This window comes from Hyperoodon ampullatus, assembly GCF_949752795.1.
Source record: "Hyperoodon ampullatus genome assembly, chromosome: 7".
NCBI lineage: Eukaryota > Metazoa > Chordata > Mammalia > Artiodactyla > Ziphiidae > Hyperoodon > Hyperoodon ampullatus.
Window position 1 is genome coordinate 80,040,691 of NC_136920.1, and position 13,726 is coordinate 80,054,416.

The following is a 13,726-nucleotide window of genomic DNA, read 5'->3' on the forward strand; positions in this document are numbered from 1 at the left end:
CTGCGGTTGGCTCTGCAGGGCTGGGGACCCCGGTCTCCCCGGGCCTGGACTGCCGGCGGGCTTGCCCTTCTGTACTTTAGGATTTGACATGTAGGGTTTCTTTTGCCTGGTAGTTTATTCTTAGCGCTGTCAACGTGCTTAGGTTTTTTAAATTTTTTATTTTTGAGGGCACCCTTTCCTCCCTCTCTCCAGTTTTTTGTGTTTCTGTTTTGTTTTGTTTTAGTTAGGCATTTTGTTCCTCTGATCTTGAGTGGGTGGGCTGGCAGGACACTTGGAGAGGAGGCGTGCTGTCCCCTGATCTTGAGTGGCCTTTGGAAAATGACACGCCAAAGGGAAATTTACACACAAGTCCGGTGATTCCAGAAATGCAGCGTGTCCGGCCAGGTGGGCGCCCGGCCTCTCGTCCCCTGTGGCGGCGTGGTGCGCGTGTACCTTGTCTCAGGGTTTACGCTTGGGCCCCGCAGCCCACCTTCCGGAGGGAAAGCGCAGCGGGCGGCTTGGGCCGGCGCCTTTGGGGCGCCCTTTCGTGCGCTCAGCTTGCGGGGGACCGGCCTCCAGGCGACCCGGCGGGGAAGCCCGCGCGACCCGCGCGTGTGTGTCAGTTTTGTGGAAAGTGTGTCGCGGCCGGGGTCGGGGTCGGGACGCTGGGACCGCCTGGAGCCGATGTTGACTCCGAGCCCCGGTTCTCCGCAGTTATCTGAGGTCCGAGGGTTTCCAGCCCTCCACTGCGCACTGGCGCTTTCTATTTTTGCCTTTCCTGTGCCTGGAGGCGCGGCTGAGCCTGGGCTCTGGCTTTTCCGGTTGGGTAACTCCAGGCGGCCCGGGTGGGCGGCCTGAGCAGCAGTGGGCCGGGCGGGGAGACATGCCAGGGGAGGGAAACTGAAAGTGGGGAGAACCTTCAGAACTCCAGCTGATCCACTTGCCTCGCCTCCCCGCCCCTCTTACTGCATTTGTCATGCAGGGGATGGCTGGTCGGCACATTTTTCAAAATGTACTAATTTGTGTATCCTTAGTAGCCGTGAAGCATAGTTCACTTGTAGTGCACAGTTGTAGGAGTTTTGATCGCCATCAGGCGGCAGAGCAATCCTGTCATCCCATTTGCTGCCCTTTGGCGCCAGGGTGCCTCTAGCCTCTTGGCCACTAATCTCCTCTCCGTCCCTAAGGTTTTGGCTTTTCCAGGTCAGATAAACGGAACAACAGCATGTAGCTTTTTGATTCTGGCTGCTTTGGCTCAGCAAAACCTATGCGAGATTCCTCCAGGGTTTGTTTTTTTTTTGTTGTTGTTGTTTTAAATATTTATTGAGTTAGTTATTTACTTGGCTGTGCTGGGTCTTAGTTGCGGCACATGGGATCGTCATTGCCGTGTGCAGTATGTTTTAGTTGCGGCGTGGGGGATCTAGTTCCCTGAGCAAGGATGGACCCTGGGCCCCTTGCATTGGGAGTGTGGAGTCTTAGTCACTGGACCACCAGGGAAGTCCGTCATCCCTGTTGTTGCAGGTATGAAAAGCCACTCCTTTTTCTGGCTGTGCTGTATTCCATTTTCCGTTTGTCCATTCGCCTGCGGGTGGCAGGACTTGTGGGATGTTTCCAGTTTTGAGGGGATCAGGAATAAAGCTGCTGTAAACATCCCAGGGCAGGTTTCCATGTGAACTTGGGTTTTTACCTCACTTGAGAAAATACTCAGGAGTGGGACTGGGGTCTGTGCTAAGTGTATGTTTAACAACCCTTCTGCATCTTAGAAATTGGTATTTTTGAATATTGGAAGAGTTTAGAAATCCACTGTGACCCAGCACCCAGGCACTTGAAACGAAGTTGAAAGTTCATCTGGAGATGGTCACGTTGTCCCCGCCCCTGTCTTTTATTCGAGGCAGAGCAAGGGCACAGATTTGTAACCCTTGTAAGGAAGGCCTCGTGTGTCCAGGCCCTGGCAGGACCTGGCTTTCTAGTGGTGGGCGGTTCTGAAGTGGAGAGCGTCTTTCCCTTGCCGGCCAGACCTCGCTTGGCAGGGTGCGGGGTGTGCTGCCTGCCTGGCCGGGCGCTCTTTCTGCCGGTCAGCAGCCGTTCCTGGTGTGTCTGTCCTACTACCAGGCAGGCGGTCAGGGGCCCTAGTGACGTGCTCAGCGAGCCGCAGCCTTCCTAAAGCTTTGCGGGTAATGTCTGCTACCCTCCCATTTCCCTGCTGAGGAATTTTGCTTTCTCATGGGAAGTGAGGGGGCAGTACTTTATAAGAGTTCATATTTTGTGATGACTCGATGCTGAATACATTAAGAAAATGGGCTCCTTCCAGAAGCTTAACTTCTCAGAAGGTCAGATTTCGCATGTGACTGCACGTTTGAAATGAGTGAACTTGTTTGTTCATTGATTCATTCATTCTGCAAGCACCTCCTGGATATTTACAGTGAGTGTTCCAGGGGGCGCGGAGGACAGTAGACAGTATTCTTTTTTTTTTTTTGATTTTTGAATTTTATTTTATTTTTTTATACAGCATGTTCTTATTAGTCATCAATTTTATACACATCAGTGTATACACGTCAATCCGAGTCGCCCAGTTCAGCACACCACCATCCCCACCCCCCACGGCTTTCCTCCCTTGGTGTGCATACATTTGTTCTCTACATCCGTGTCTCAACTTCTGCCCTGCAAACTGGTTCATCTGTTTGAGACAGCTTTGTACTTCCCGCTTCCAGGGACTCTTGTGTGGGCGCTGCGAAGCGGGGTTTTAGATGGTGCAAGGTGGAGGGTGGGCACTAGAACCGGTGCCCAGTGTCCGGGTGTGCGTGCGCTAGATGGGGCGTGCGGCCTAGGACTCCTGCCGGCTCGGTGACCCCGGCCGAGTGCTCTAAGGCTTCTAGGTCTCAGTGTTCTCATCTGTAGCATGGGCTGAACAGGACTCACTCTCTCTGGAGGTTACAAGGTCGAACTGTGTTAATGCTTGTAGACCCTACAATGTAGAACACTTAGGACAGTTTGGAGCATCGTTAATTGTTCCACAGATATTACCTGGTCTGTTGAACGACTTTGCCTGGTACACGCCAAAGCGATTAGGAACTTGGTATATCCCAGCTTCATTTCCTTTCCATTAAAACAGGGCTCAGGAAAAAAAATCTGTTTTTCAGTACTCGTATCATATAGTGGAAAGGGCACTGGTGTGAAGGCAGCTTAGGATTTGAATTCCAGGGCTTATGCTGTCTGTGGCCTGGGCAGGTTACTTTTGAACTGCAATCCCCACACTTGTAAAATGACATTAAAAACCACTCTTTCTGTGGGTTCTTAGAATTAATTAAGCAGGTTATGTGTGTAAAGTAGCCTGGCACTTGAATGAGTTGTCAGAACCAAGGGCTGCTGGAGATGATGCTTCTGCCCTAGGTAATCTTCCCTTCTACTGGGCAGCAAGTAAACACAAGCCCAGTAGTCAGTGCTCTGGAAGAAGTGAGTTCTGGTGCCATAGAGCACAGAATCTCTTTTTTCTTTAATTTTTATTTTATATGGAGGATAGTTGATTTACAATATTGTGTTAGTTTCAGGCGTACAGTAAAGTGATTCCGTTATACATATATCCATTCCTTTTCAGATTCTTGTCCCATACAGTTTGTTCCAGGCTATGGAGTAGAGTTCCCTGTGCTGTGCAGTAGGTCCTTGTTGATGATCTATTTGATATAGAGTCGTGTGTATATGTTAACGCCAAAGTCCTAATGTATCCTCCCCCCCCAACCTTTCCCCTTTGCAGAGCACAGAATCTTGGAAGGGAAAGTTCAGGGTAGGCTTCTTGGAGGAGGTGCCATCCTTTCTAAGGATATGTAGAAGCTCCTGGGGTGGCAGGAGAGAGCACTGTGTGTTGAAGTTGGAGAAATATAAGAAAATATGGCAAAACTAAGGTATAGGACTGGAACTCAGGGTTTAGGAAAGAAATGAGAGTTGATACTGGAAACCTCGTGGGGCCCAACAGAACGGGGCCTTGTTTGTCCTGTCAGAAGTTTAGATGTTTATCCTGAAGGCTGTGGGAAACCCTAAAGAACAGTGAGGTGGACTTCTGGTTTAGAGGCTCACTCGGACCTCCATGTGCAAGGCACTTGATTGGGTGCAGGGTGAATTGTAATCTAAGGTTTCCACTTAAGTTATAAAAGGTTGGACTGGATTTTGCAGATCTGAGAGAGAATGGGTGGGGCTTGGTGACCAGTTAGAAAAGGGAGGGCAGCAAGCGTGGGTGACAGTTTACAGGTGCATCTTTTTGAGAGATACAGAGCACAGTGGGAAGGGATTGGGGGTGGGGAGAGGATCTTACTTCATCTTCAGTGCTTTAGAGGGGCCTGGTAGACAGGTCTGGGCCCAAGGTTCAGATCTGGGCTTTTGGGGAGGACAGGTGTTTGAAGGCATGGGAGAGACTTAGGTTACCCACAAGAAGATCCAAAGAATCATAGGTCTGAGGGCTTTTTTTTTTTTTTTTTGCGGTACGCGGGCCTCTCACTGCTGTGGCCTCTCCCGTTGTGGAACACAGGCTCCGGACGCGCAGGCCCAGCGGCCGTGGCTCACGGGCCCAGCCGCTCCGCGGCACGTGGGATCTTCCCGGACCGGGGCACGAACCCGTGTCCCCTGCATCGGCAGGCAGACTCTCAACCACTTGCGCCACCAGGGAAGCCCGGTCTGAGGGCTTTTTAAGTGGGTATACTGAGGAAGTTTATAAGCTGAAAGAAAGCAGCCAGCAGAGAAAGGGTGTGAAGATCTAGGAGAGGAAATGATTGTTCATTTGTTTTCAAAAAGCTGAATACTTATCGTGTGCCTGGCCCTTTTCTAGGATCTGGGGTTCTCACCATGTGTTACCTCTTCTGCAAGGACAGTTAAACTCATTCCCTGGTGAAGAGAAGTCAGATTATTCTTTGCATCCCATTCAGGTGTAGGAGCTGTTCTGTACCTCTGAAGGGACTTTACTCAACCAGAGTAATAAGTTAGAAATCAAAAGAAGTTAGAGCTGGAAGGGACCTTAAAAGCCACTGTACTTAATTTTGCCTAATATTTTACATTGATTGTAAGAAAAATGCAGAGCCCATTCTCTTCAGAATTCCTTCCCTGAACTTTCTTTATGACTTTCATCCAGTGGGTCTAGCTTGTAAATTTTGGCCTCCTCCTAAATTTGCTTCTTCATCCACATTACATTTTGCCCCGACTATGGCAGAAACTCCTGGGTGGTTTCGCGGCCCCTGGTCTCAGTTCCTCTAAGTTCATCTGCCTACTCGGGTTGAGTGATCTTCTAACATGACAAGATATGCCTAAAATAATGCTGCTAATGGCTTGCCCACACAGAGTTAGTGCATACTAGCCGCCCAGCGTGTGCTCTGCACAGAAGCCTGTAGTCTGAACTGTGCTTTGCCAAGCCTCCTGGGGCTCTTTGGCCCTGAGGAAGGGGAGCTTTTTGTGATCACTCTCTTTATCTAATTGGTCCTTCAGCTGCGGGGCGCCTTTTTCTAATCAGCGGAGGCACCCTTACTCAGCCAGTGGTAGCCCCAGGCCTCATCACTTGTGGGATACAAGCCATGCTCTCTCCCAGGCTTGCTTGGGCCAACATCTCTATTTTTATTTCTGTCTGTTCTCACACTTGGACCCCTGGTCTTTAGTCATCCCCACCTGCAGTATTTACAGTGCCCAGCAGGTGTCAGGCTTGCGTGTCTTTGCACAGGTGCTCCCTGTGCAGTTAATGCACCTCCTACTCCAACTCTGCATAGCCTCATCTTTCTAGACTGTACTTCAGGGTTATCATGAAGCCGTCACTTAGATACAACTTTTGGCCTCCATAGGCACTTCTGTGCTTTATCTCATGTGATTGAAATTTTGAGTTTCTAGATCTTCCTCCTTAATGAGGCTTTAAGGACAGGAGTCATTTCTAATCCTTAGCACAGAGCAGATGCTTTTTAAAGGTGATAAAATGTATGGTTTAAATGACTCATTTTACAATAATTTTGCTTTAGCTTCTGATAGAAATAAAGTTTCCGGATGTTGTGTTCCTGCAATAAGAAATAAAGATGTGACCTTCCAGTTGTGTAAAGCCCATCAATGCTGTGTAAGTGCATCGGGTGGCGCTAAGGAACGTGGAGCCAAGTGGGCTAGTTGTGAGAGAGAGAGACTTAACTATGTTAACAAAGGTAAGCCTTCATTGTGTCCTGCCAACATTTGACAGTTGCTTTTGGGCAAACTAAATTTATAAAATTTTAAACTGTTCCTCCCCATTAAAGGGATTGAATATTTGGCCACTTTGGTGCACCTGTGTCTTGTGAATTGTCCAATTGGAGATGGAGGTTTAGAAAGTGAATTTCAGTCTTGTTTAAGTCTCTTCCCATCAGACTGGTCTCGTGATTTCCTACACACCATGTTACTTCCTGTCTACCTTTCCTTGGTGGTGTTCACGCGTGGATTGTCTCCTGTACCTGCTCAAACCTTGGTCCATTCTCATTTGTACCATGGAAGTTTGTCATGCTGGATACTGTCAGAACTAATTTTACTTAAGTTTGTGTTAAGGTGCAAAGCACACGTTTTGTATATTATCTGTTTTTTGTGTTTGTTTATATTTTTATGGTTTCTCTTCAAGAAATATTATGAGTAGGGAAAGAACAAGACGTAAAGAGAAAAAAGTCATCATTCTCTTTTAAGTTGTTAGAACATCTACCTGCAATCATAATGCACTGTGGTATGTGTTAAAATAGGAAATATGTGTCATGTCCCGTAGGAGCAGGAAAGTCAGTGGTGTTAGTGAGGGTGTGTCATGGAAGTAATCACAAAGCAGGTGACTGCTGGTTGGGGTCCTGAAACATTAGTGTGTGCTCCCTGTGTGCAGTAGTGGTCTGGAGGGGTCAGGAAGCATGCCTTTCAATTTGAGGGAACAGAGGGTTTGAGGTCCTCTCTGTTCTATTGCTCTAGTATAGTATACTGCATAGCAGCTCATAAAATACTGTGTTTATAGTTGATATTTAAATCGCTGATTGATCATCAAGATTGGGATGTATCATTGGAAATGAAAATAGGAAGAGTCTTATGCTTTTTAGGTTTTTCCTTTTTTTCCGATGTCTCAGAAGGCTCTTTGACGGGGGACTTTTTATTCTCCCATACAATTCCATGAATACTTATACCCTGGCACTTATTTTAATGGCATTTTCAATTTATAAATGTCTCTGAAACACATACTGTAAACTATTTGAGGGTAATGACCATGGCCATTGATGACACATCTTAAATGTGCATCGTGTTAATGTTTGAGTGTCAAGTGGTCTACCATCAGTGCTTCCTTCTTTCACCCAGTTTTCTTCCTCATTTCCTTCTCCAAATTTGTCTCATTTTTCTACTCTCCTTTTTGCTTCTCTATTCTTGCTTTCTCTTTCCCATTGCATGTGTCATTCTTCTTCTTTTTCTTCTTCTCCTTCTGACTTCATTATTATGGCCAACCAAAACCTTTTCTAGGATTGTCTCTATCTTCCTTTCCTCTTCATTGCCATCCACAAACTCTTACAGAATATTCTTGCTTGACTCCCTTACTTCCTAGCATACCCATGTACTTCCTGGTCACTTTAGAACATTGAAAAGGGTTGGAATTTTTAAAAATAGGTAATTATAATCAGTCTTCTTTCACCTCTGGCATAAGACTCTTCTTCCTCAATCTGACCATTCTTAAATCTAGAGGTACTCCAGCTCATTGGTCTCCCTTACCCCCATGTTTAGGCCAAAGAACTTGTGAAACCTTAGCCCTGTTTAATACTTGAATTTATCAAAACATAAGAGGGCTAATTCTGCCTAAGGGCACCAAAGAAAAATAAAGATGCCACAAATAAACGTTTAGTCCAGATTTATAATGGACTCTTAAGTGCCTAGTTGAGTGCTAACCATTAACTCACTTGAACAACAGGGAGGTCATGACACAAACTAACATGTTAATTGTATAGACACTTCACTTCACCATTCTTCAATGTAGCTGATAAACTGCATCCAGTTAGCTTAAATAACATGAATGATGAATTTCCCTGTGTATATAAATTGGGAGTTTCTAAAGTTTTCTTTTTCCCTTTGTACAACTACTGACTGCCACCTCGCTTGGTCAGTGCAATAAGAAATGATGACTAAGAAACACATTGTCTCAATATCAGTGTATATAATGTCCTAGTATTCTATAAAAATCTCAAAATTCTTAATCTAAAAGGTAGGTCTGCCAATATCTTATATCCTTTTCCTTTGTTAATATAAATATCCAATCTATGAAGGTCTCAGTTTCCATACTTAGAATATGAGGTAGATAGATTTGCTAATATCTAGGGACCTTTCCAATTTTAATATTCCCTAGTTATAAGGGCTGAGCCAAATACAATGGCTCCCTTAATCATTAACCTCGCTCATGATGAAAGTTATCAGCAAGTTCTACTTGTAAGAGATCAAACATTCATATCCATGTATATTGTAGCACATTGACTTTTACAGAACTCAAAGTAACACAACATAGTTATATTCACAGACTTAAGGTCACTGTGATATACTTTACAATTTTTCTTTTCCCTAGGAAGGAAATGTAGATCCCTAGGAAGGGATTTCTTTCTCTGCCTTTCAGTAATGTAAGCCTTTTATTATCTCTTGGATCCTAAAAATGGGTAGGGTTTTGGCAGGTGGAGCTTAGGACAGACATTCCAGGTGACAGGGACAACAGGAGAAAGGGCAGAAGGAAGAATGGATTTTCAGAAAGACTTGATATCTTACATGATGAGAGCAGCGTTTCACAATCTCTGTCCTGCAGAACACTGGTTTTAGATGATGTTAATGTAGTTACAAGACAGAAGCATTTGGGAAGAGCTGTACTCTACATCCCGACATGAAATTCAAGTTTCACTTTGTTACATTACATACTCTGAAAAGTTTTGGAGGAAGGAATTGATTTATTTTTGTTTAATTCAGTCTTACTCACAGTTACTTGACAAACCTATATTCAGCTGATGGGACTGTATTTTGTGAAAGGCCTATCGGAGAAATGGTGAGATGGAGCTTAGGATATTTCTCTGTTGGGACAGGCATGTGATTATTTTTCTTATAATTCTTTACTGTTTGTCGTAACAATTGTTACTTTGCAGGAGTCAGTTTTTTTTTTTTACATCTTTATTGGAGTATAATTGCTTTACAGTTTTGTGTTAGTTTCTGCTGTGTAACAAAGTGAATCAGCTATATGCATACATATATCCCCAGGATTCAGTTTTAAGCCCTCTGTTTTTACCTGAGTTATCGGGAATCTTAGAAAGCTCAACAGTCTTGGAGTCTTCATCTCTGATGTAGTTTCCAGAAGCTCCTGGCACTTACCACTATTTCCTCTTGATTCTTTTCCTCCAACTTCAGACTTCTTACGATTATGAGCTGATGGTTTTCTCAGCCTCTAGTGTCAAAACCAGCTACCTCACTCATCTTCATTGTCTCAGTTACAAGGTGCAATATTTCCCATGTTTATATGTGTCAAAATATAAGTCAGGGATTGATACATAGCATATGCATAATAAAAATTGTATTTCTTTTTTTTCTTTGTTCAGAGGTATCCAAACACTGGCCAAGTTCTTAAATTGAAAGTAGAGTGATCTAACTTATTCAGCTCATCCAACCATCAATGTTGAATATTTGTCTTTTTTCTTACACATATTTCTTGTATTCCAATTGTGACATTCTAGAGCACAGTGGGTACATTTATAACTTATTACTGCATTACTACCTTGGCTATTCCTTGACCAAAATTTACTTCATACAACTGACAGCCTAATTAACCTGCTAAAGTTTTTTTTAATGTACGCATACATTTAAAAAAAACTCTAGTGGGTTAACTGCATTGCTAATAACTGAATTTTTACATCTCTATGCACCCATGTATGCAACACCAGATCAAGATATTATAAAATATTTCTAACACCCTACACGGTTCTCTGTTACTTCTTTCTGTTCCATACTCTCCCAGGGCAACACCTAAGCTGACCTCTATCACCATATATGACATACATGGAAAGACACAGTGTGTATTCTTTGGTATCTGGCCTCTGGTTACATATCATTATATCAGTAGTTTATTGTTTTATTGTGTTTTCCTGATTTTTTAAACCTAGACATTCATACAGTGTCAAAGTACCACTGAGTTCTGCATATTATTATGCTGACCTCCATCTTCAGGGGCTTTCCACAGTCTTCCATGTGTCTTTGCACCTACTTTCTCTTCCATCTAATTATGTTTCATTTAACCAACCTCAGCCAGCCTTCCCCCGTATTCCCCAACACGTAGCACTCCTGTGTTCAGCCAGTTTTGTCCCCTATTCCATAAGCCCTTTGTGCCATTCCTGACACTGTGCCTGTTCCCTGCCCGGAAGGCCTGTTCCCTACCCTCTATATACTTGTTCAAGACTCAGTTTAAATGCTACCTGTTCTGAGAAGTCTTCTCAGAAGAAGCCAGTACTTTTTGGAATCCTTCTTTAATGAAATCCCATAGCAAGTGTAATCTGTCCTCCCTGATCTGGTATTTAATTATCCATTGTTCCTATCATATAGTGTTTGTTTTCCTTGTGTGCTGTTATTATTTATTGAAGCAGATTACAGTGACTTGAACCAGGAACTGGGTCATTTTCCTCTTCATTTTAGTGCAAGTTTCTGTGATACGAAGTTAAACTCTTTTTCCCTCACTTCCCATTCACCCTCAGCAGTTGTTAAACATGAAGTACAAGTGAAACTTATTGGTTAACAGGTTTTTGTGGTCCTTGGTTCTGGTCCCTAGGTCTAAGCTGCACTTCTGTAGTGCTAATTTGACTGATTTCTTATTGTCACATAACTCAGGCATTAACTAAATCATTACAAATTTAGCTACATATAAGATAGTATAAGAAAAACCCAGTGGATATCAAAAGTTTTGGCCTGGAGGAGAGTGTTGTATGAGTCCTAGTTTAGTGGGACTCACACTTAATGATCGAGCCTTCCAATATTCCACTGTAAGTAAGAAAGAGGTATGCAAATATATGGTTAATATTTAACAGTGTTGATAGAAAAGAGAAGAGAGAAAGGGACGACAGATACTTTGAGGGCCTTTTGGAATTCATGAACGATTACGATTGGATGGGGAAGAAGAAGAACCGAGGGCTAACCTCCCACAAGTGAGGTCAGGAAAGAGAGAAGGGCTCATCTGGTATGCAGGTAGAGAGGTTTGACCTACAGAATCTTAGAAAACCTCAACAATCTGAGCAGCGTTTGCAAGAGGCAAACTAAAGGGCTAACAAAAGTCTGCAAAAGTCTCACACAAAGAACTCTGGCATGGTGTTCAACATCTAGCTAATCCTAACATGCAGACATTTATGAGAGTAAAGTCAGGTCTTTACCAGAGTGGGTTTCTTATTTGGGCAAGTGGGTCAAATGAAGAAAGGCAGGTGTAGGCTGCCAGAGTAATAAATAAGGAGAGGAAAAACAAAAAGAACGAGACATATCATTCATCAGTGATTTCCCCCCAGTATTCTTAGCCTCAACCTTATCTCCATCTTACTGCTAACACAGGAACTAGACCGAACAGTGAGGTAAAAGGTCTCTACAGAAACTGAGGTAATATAGAAAATAAAAAAATAAAACATAAAATTGTAAATTTTCTTCCTAGGGGTAATTGAGATGATAGTTCAATAATAACATAAGATCAGGTGAAGTCTACAGCTTTTAGAAAAGCTGTACAAAGTAAGAAAACATCTGTTCGCTGGCATCTGAATGTTAGAGAGACACCAAGACATGTGGGCCAAGTTGTGGAGAGAAGGGAAACACAGATGCAAGCTTGACATTTGGTGCAGCTTTTCTCCTTTGGGCATTTGCTGATTCAAATCTTACAGCCTAGGAACTGAAAAGCCAAGGAGTTCAAAAGACTCTAACCACAGAAGCCAAAGGGCAACAGCTCAAGCTAAAGGCAACAACTAATGGAATGAGAAGCTAAGTGTATCTTTAGTCTCACAGGGCTGCGGGAACCATTACATTTAAAGCCTAACAAATACAAGGGTAGTTGGGAATAGGGAGAATCCGAACTTTCACATGGTAATCCCAAATGGCAACACCCGTAGGGAAGGACAAGACAGGAATAGACCAACCTTCACACAGACTGAAAAACAGCTTTGAATGAGCTCAAACTGAGAATGGACTAAGGTTACCAGTCCCTATAGTAAGTGTCTGCCTTGGGCCAAAGTAAATCTTTTCAAGAGAAAGATAACAACATCCAGAATGTGGAGGTATCTTTATAGTTTCCTAAAATAAGTTAAGCCCAATTTTAGTATAAAAAATAATTGGACATAACCAGGAAAAAGACTAAATGATCAAAAGTTCAAAAAAAGAAGAAAGAAAGAAAAAAGACAACATAAATAGACACAGGAGGACAAGAGTTAGCAGGCCTTGGTTAAAAAAAAAACAACAAAACTACTATGGTTAAACAAAGAAAATAGACACATGGCAAATAAGCCTATGAAAAGATGCTACACATTCCATGTCATCAGTGAATTTTGAATTAGAACAATAATGAGATACCACTACACACCTATTTAAATGGCTAAAATCCCCAAACTGAAATACCGAAGTTGGTGATGATGCAGAACAATTGGAATTCTCATTTGTGGCTAGCGGGATACTTGGCAGTTTCTTACAAAATAAACGTACTTTTACCATACAGTGATCTAGTAATCCTGCTCTTTGGTATTTACCCATAGGAATGGAAAAGTTCTGAAAAGTTATGAAAGTAAGAGCCTTTACAGTGAGAAAATTCTATGATTCTATGGTTTTTCAACTCATTAATTTGTGTAGTTCATCCATTTTACTCATTGTATACACTTAAGTATATTGTTCCTTGAAATGGCCATTCAAAGTTGTTTCCTGTGCCACCCACTATTATTGTTAGGGTTGGTCCTGTGTAAATCTTACCCCCATTGAATTAGTATTAACCCTAAACAAGCAGCTTTCTTCCATAAGGAAACAAAAAAGAGGTTCAGAAATGTCCAAACTAAGGTTTTATAAAACTGTGTTATCAAATCTTATTTATCAAAAAACTTCAAACATAGCAGTATGAGTTCCCATATACCCTTTACTCAGCTTCCCCAAATGTTACCATTTTATATTACTAGAGTATAATTATTGAAAGCAGAAAGTTTACATTGTCACAATGCTACTAACGATTTATAGACTCGTATTCAAATATTGCCTATTGTCTTGCGGTCCAGATTCAAATCTAGGATCCCTTATTGCATTTGCTTGTCATATCTCCCCATTCTTCTCTAATCTAGGATAGTTCCTCAGTCTTTTTTTGTCTGTTATGACCTTGAACTAATGGAAAATCTTAGCCAGTCATTTTGTAGAATTTTTCTCAAATAGGGTTTGTTTGATATTTTCTCATGGTTAGACTGAGGATATGTATTTCTTGACAAGAACACTTCAGGAGAGATATGCCATTTTCAGTACATATTAGAGGTACAAACAAATCTGTATGTCTCACTACTGGGGATGCTAACTTTGATGACTTAGTTATAATGATAGCTGCAAAATCACTATTTTTCCCTTTGTAATTATTTGAGATTGTTCAAATATTCTGCTTCTTGTTTAATTTTCCCATACTAATTTTAGCATCCATCAATAATTTTTGACTCCACCCATTACTGTGGTGTTTGATGATTGTTCATTTTCTATTCCCATCATTCCCTCTACATTTATTAACTATAATTTGAGCATAAGAAAG

At 42.6% G+C, this 13,726-nt stretch overlaps 1 long non-coding RNA gene and 1 pseudogene across 2 annotated transcripts in view; both read left to right on the forward strand.

Moving 5' to 3' along the window:
* LOC307056535 overlaps positions 1 to 13,726 on the forward strand; it is a 110,001-nt gene that overhangs the window by 589 nt on the left and 95,686 nt on the right. The gene's annotated exons all lie outside the window — the stretch shown is intronic.
* The window catches only part of LOC307056614 (3-hydroxyisobutyrate dehydrogenase, mitochondrial-like), a 36,743-nt pseudogene continuing 25,289 nt past the window's right edge, over positions 2,273 to 13,726 (forward strand). Inside the window, exons 1-2 of the transcript in view lie at positions 2,273 to 2,306; positions 2,688 to 2,820. The product of the transcript in view is annotated as a 3-hydroxyisobutyrate dehydrogenase, mitochondrial-like (transcript). The remainder of the gene's footprint in view (positions 2,307 to 2,687; positions 2,821 to 13,726) is intronic.